The sequence below is a fragment of the Corythoichthys intestinalis genome, chromosome 1 (genome assembly GCF_030265065.1).
Source record: "Corythoichthys intestinalis isolate RoL2023-P3 chromosome 1, ASM3026506v1, whole genome shotgun sequence".
Classification (NCBI taxonomy): Eukaryota; Metazoa; Chordata; class Actinopteri; order Syngnathiformes; family Syngnathidae; genus Corythoichthys; species Corythoichthys intestinalis.
This window is the reverse complement of record NC_080395.1, coordinates 63,234,310-63,240,309: the sequence shown is the minus strand read 5'-3', so window position 1 is coordinate 63,240,309 and position 6,000 is coordinate 63,234,310.

Genomic DNA, 6,000 nt, shown 5'->3' with positions numbered 1-6,000 from the left:
ATGGCTCAAGATAAATAAAAGGCAGGAAAATATTATACAATGACATTTTAAAAAATAAAATAAAACAAAGAGCGCATCGCAATAACATTCCAGCAAGTAAAACAATAAAACCGATAAAATCGAAAAAACATTAAAAAAGCCCTTAAGCTAATAAAACCAGGCTATCCTAATCTTTGTAAAAGGCGAGTCTAAAAAGGTGTGTTTTTAGCCGAGACTTAAAAAGACCTACATCCGTGGTGGTGCGGATTTCGGGGGGAAGGCTGTTCCACAGCCTGGGGGCAGCAACCGCAAAGGATCGGTCTCCCCACTGTTTAAGTTTTGACCTTGGAACATCTAAAAGAAGCTGGCCGGTCGAGCGAAGAGTCCTGCCAGAGTTACGAAAAGTTAAAATTTCCGATAGATAAGATGGAGCCTAGCCATTAATAGAATAGTTATTTTTTTTAACGCAACCCTTCCAGATTCTTTGTTTAACCCATAGCAATGCCCTTGACAACGAAAATGCTTTTCTTTGGCAATCTTCGGAAATCTTCGGAAATTACGTCACACCTAGAAGTGCGAGGGAAGTCCGCCATAGAACAGTATTGTTTGTTCCATTGCTTCTCGGTAAGATGCCACGGCGGTGTGTGGCGATGTTTTGTTCTCACTCAAACGAAAAGGTGTATGAGTGGCCAAAGGATAGCAGGGCACGTAAATGGACATCATTCGTTCGCACGAAGCGAATGAATTTCACGCCATCATCGAGTAGTGTTCTCCGCTGCAAACACTTCAAAGATGCCTGCTTCCTTAACCGGTCTGCTTATGATCAAGGATTTGCCAAAAAGTAAGTGTGATTTTTGGATAGATGACTGATGACTTTGTCAAAGCAGAGCTTTTGTGGAATGAACAGTATAAGCTAGCGACGTTAGCCGAAAGTTAACTCATGGCAATCCCCGATCATAGTTGTTGTTGCGTTCGCTAGGTTAAGTGTGTTTACATTGTGCGTCATCTACAATCTTGTCCGAAAGGATTAATCCACTGTCAATCGGGAAAGGGGTGTGGATGTGCATATAAGCATGTCGGCGTCGCGGTAATTCACGATCATGTTGCAGTAAGAGACACACACCGCCTGTGAGTTTGTGCACATTTATTTGTATTTGTATTATGTATTTCTACCTTCATGCTTCAAGCATTGCATTGCATTTGTACGGTTCGGTGTTTCTTTCACGGTGATCGCTTGATAGCCTTCTAGTTTGTGTTTTACGAGAGCCACTGACAGGTGACAACAACATGCGTGTTGCTTTTAATGTCTGGCAGCGGGAAACAGCGAGCGTGCAGGTCACGCAGTGAATCATGGGAAATGTACTCTCGGGACAACACTGAAGTGGTGCTTTGTAATCTGTTCACTTGTGTGAAAAAACTACATTTCCTCACGCCATTAGACGCCACTTCCTGCCGAGAGCCCCGAGCCGTGTTGTATTGTTAGCTCCATGTGTTAATAAAGAAACAAATTTGTCAGCACGCCGTTTGTTCGATACATTTGTAAACAAAAACCTCATAACAAGACACTATGCACGATCCGTTTAAGAGACACTGGAGAAGTAGGAGGTGAGGAGGAGATCAGCGAGAGGCAAAACTTCGCGGTGGCGGCAATGTGGCGGCAGTCCGCTATTATTTTGTTTTCTTATTGTTGCCACAATAAAGTGGAGAGAGCCATCAACGACTCATCTCCTTCTTTCCCCCCAACGTTTTCATATTATTATTTTATATGCACGAGAACTGCCGGATCTGCCAAAATGAACATGAAGTCTGATTATTATTTTTTTTAACAATGTCATCAGATAAACAAAAACATAAAATTATGTGCAAATGCCTGCATCTTCAAATCATGAAAATAATAACAGCCTATATCTTACCAATCTTGTAATCTCGATGGGTCTTGTATCCATTCCATGTCAGGTAGTCTAGGCACATTGTTTGCATCCTGCTTAGCGTCTGGCTAATACATGTTAGGTCCAACATAAGATTCCAACCTCCTCTTCTCCCTCCAACTCTTCAAAAACTTGGATCTCCTCCCTTGCGCTCGATCTATCGCTTATATCGCTGTTTGAATCATTGTTTGAAGGGCTTTGTATGGCGGCCGTATGTATGGAGCTGCCATCGCTGTTCCCGGTGTGACGTATCACTTCCGGGTTCGTCCCCTTTCAGGCTCGAACTTCGGAAACATGATTATTTTGTCAAATATACAACATATAAATTATTTTTTCATGCTTTATTTATTGGACAATGTTTAATTACTTTAATTGTGACCCTATTTGGCATGTGAAGAAATTACTTCACATTTCTGCTTTAAGTCAGTCCCTGGCCTCACTTTGTTGCCAGAATAACAGCTCTACTCCCCGAGTCTGTGACTCTAGCGTTCACTTCGATCCAAGATTTGTAATGCTTCTATTCATCTCACCCTGTATACAGACCCTGTATTGCTCGCCTGCCTTGGACACAGAATGATTATTTGGACACGCACTGCTTTCGTATTTTGCAATAAACAATTGTTAACCCTGCCAACTTACCTGTCCCCGCTTTGCTTGGGTCCCCCACTCACCCAGAACCGTAACAGCTATTTTATTAAATTTTCTTTTTCAGTAACAAATGGTCCAAAAATCTGCCTCAAGTGTTTGTTGTTGTTTTTTTATTCAGGCAAATCAATGCGCTTTAAATCTTTTCTGTTACAAACAAAAACAATGTTAATCAAGTTGTACTTTATTATAAGTTGATCTATACTTTTTTCTTTAATTTTAACAATGAAACAATGCTATGTAGAGGTGTGCTTATAATAATTTTATCGACAAATGATACTATTTACAGTGGCGGCGAAACATTTACTTCTTCATGGGGGGTGGGTGGATTAGGTTTAAGGCATTGGGGCATAGCAGAAAATATTTTAGAAGCTATGACCTAAAGTCACCCGGGATAGGTTCTAAATCTGGATAACTGATATTTAGGGATACTCATATTGGATTGTTTTTCTGAAACTAAATTACACGTATGGTTTACAAAAGTAAATTATCTTATAAAATTCCAAATTGATTTCCAGTATAGTGGTGTGAAATAATTTTCTATCTCCCAACATTAAACTCAGCTGCACTTTTGAACACATTCAGTGGTGAAGAGGTATTTATAACTGCATGTCTTTGCATACTCCAAAGATGGCAATTCAATCTCATCAAATGCAAAAGTGTAAATATTTTTAAAACTTATTAAAAGACATTTAAACAGTGCTGATCTATTAAATCAAACCAAATCATAGTGACCTCAGCTCATTTTCCCCAAATGTGGGAAGCAAGATTAGTGGACCAAATAAGCAGCAAACAATGGAGGCAAAGACAAAGCCAATCACATTACCATTAGCGAGCTATATAAATTACGGCTGAATATCCAAGGATCCAAACACAGTACAGTAAAGTGCCATAGGAAAGTCAATGTGCAAAATGAATGAAGAGGAAGTGAATAAATAATGGAATTAGAGCCGAAGTTAATTATTATTTTAGTGATTAAGTGAGAAGAAATTCAATTCTGACAGTTCAAAGTGCCCAAGAATCTTCACATATAAGAACATCAAACAAAAACTGACAATTAAAAATTCCTTAAGGAGGAATTGATTCCCATTCTCTTTGAGTCATCACATTTACTGATCAATCCGTTGTTTCTGTAATGCACATCAAAGCATTTCATTTACATACATAAAGCATTGATGATTCTACTGTTTTGATATGATAAAATCTTTCAAAATAGAAAACAGAGAAAGAGTATGCCCGACTATTTTTGATAAGCACAACCAGCCCGTCTTGTAGAACACACTCTGAACACGACATGATCGGGGGGTTGGGAAACATACAGGGAGTGGCTTCACTGTTGTCATGGCAACTGAGTTATCGCTGCTTTTGAAGCCTTTGGACCAGTCATTGTACACAACACTGCAGAGGAATTCAATTGCAATTCCAGTTTCTCGTGGAACGAGCCTATTGCCTAACGTCTCCATGCTTTCACTTAGGCCAGAAGCTTCCTGGCAACACTCTTTCTCTTCAATAACTGCTTTACTAGGCTGACACTGTCATAAAAGACAAGACTGCTCGATGGCATTAAGGGGATGGATGTTGGGAGAAGCAATGTGTGGTTTGGTTTGGTAGCAACACGAGTCTGACCTGCACACAACCCCAATGTTGATGTTCCAGAACCTCACTTGTGGTCTGTCCTACAGTCATCTTGATAATGTTATGAATAAGTGAGATTTGACAACATAACCGCTTGCGTTAAATTGTCTTAAATTTTATCACTCATGGCAGTTGCAACCTCCAGCAGAATAAGCAAGATCATCAAATATAAGCACTGATATTTCATTGTTTTTATATTGGAGCCAATTGAGCAGAGGTGTCCAAACTTTGTTCTGTACGGGCCGCCTTCAGAAAAATCAGAGAATGCAAGGTCCATTTGATAAACAGAGGATCATATTTGGGTTAAGTAAGAAATAGGGTTTTTTAAATATATCTATTTTAAGTATTAACTCATTGGCTCCGACTGACGGCAATAGATGTTCAATCCATTTGGACTGGGAGGGTTGGCACAGTCTAATTGGATTGGGTGTCTATGGCCGTGAATGGCAGGGAAACATGATCACTCAATGACAGCTGTAAAAATGGATTTGATCTCTGAGTTAAGGATTACAAGCAACAAAATAATCAAAAGGTATAAAGATACTGAAAGAAAACATATAACCCTATTTATCACATTGGAATACTTTTTATATAAGTTTATGTCAAACAAAATTCTGCAGTTCTACACAGTTTCCTACATTAATTTCAGCATTCACCTGCGTTAATGGAGAGGCACTGATTATGTGACTTGCTCCGTTTCATGTTAACTGAGAAGTGCAACAGAACGTAGGCTGAATTCAAGCTTCTTGTACGGGCTGTCATTAAAAAAAAAAAAAAAAAAAAAAAAAACTGGGCAGCGGTCCGCAGCTGTCCCGCAGACTGTAGTTTGGACACCTCTGTAATAGCAGGTGGTTACATTTAGGATTCGTTGCCTGATTTTATCTCAACCCCATTACACTGCAGTACTGAATACATTGCAAGGAGGAAGAAACAAGACCAAAGACTTGATTTGAGCAGTGCCTTATACACAACATTCCATATGAAATGCTGCGATGCCTTTTAATAATGATAAAATGCTGCAATCTAGCGGCGTATTCTAGTACAGCAGACATTCAAATTTATACAGACCTCCCTTGGTGTTCACGTTTTAATTTTCTTTTTAATGTTGGTGACATAGGACAAAGTGACCTGCTGCATTTTGAGATAGAAATAATAATGAAAAATATGCACTGCATATATGAAAATAATAATATTAATGTTGTATGAAATAAAGGAAGGATGAAACAAGAGTGTTAAAGTTGTAAATGTAAATTGCAATATTCCAAATTATTGTAATAAACTTTATTGTCACTGTATGTTGAATAGGTGAAAAATTTTACAACATACTTTCAGAAAATAAAATCAGTTTATGAATCAAGAAAAAGACAAAGGCGTTTGCTTCCAGGTGTCAAAAGGGAAGTAAGAGCCATTGCAGCTTGGCAAGTTCTGACAAACTTTTAATGAAGCCGATGTTTACAAATAAAAAGGCGCTCTGTGACATCAGCTGTCATTCATTTAAAATCTCTTTAATATTTGCTGCGAGGTATGACTTACAAAACCGATTGCACTCATTGATTTTGACATATTTCACGGATAGAACAGTAGGAAAAAATGGATATTGAGGGAAAGTATCATTCATCTTCTGGACCGCTTATCCTCACGAGGATCGCAGGGGTATTCGAGCCTATCCCAACTCTGGGCAGGAGGGTACAACCTGAACTGGGTACCAGTCAACCGCATACCATTTGTAAGAGCCATATTCCTGATGTCTTATTATATGTAATTTTACTCCTCGCCACTAGAGGCTGTCAATCGCGTCTTTCCACTGACCTCG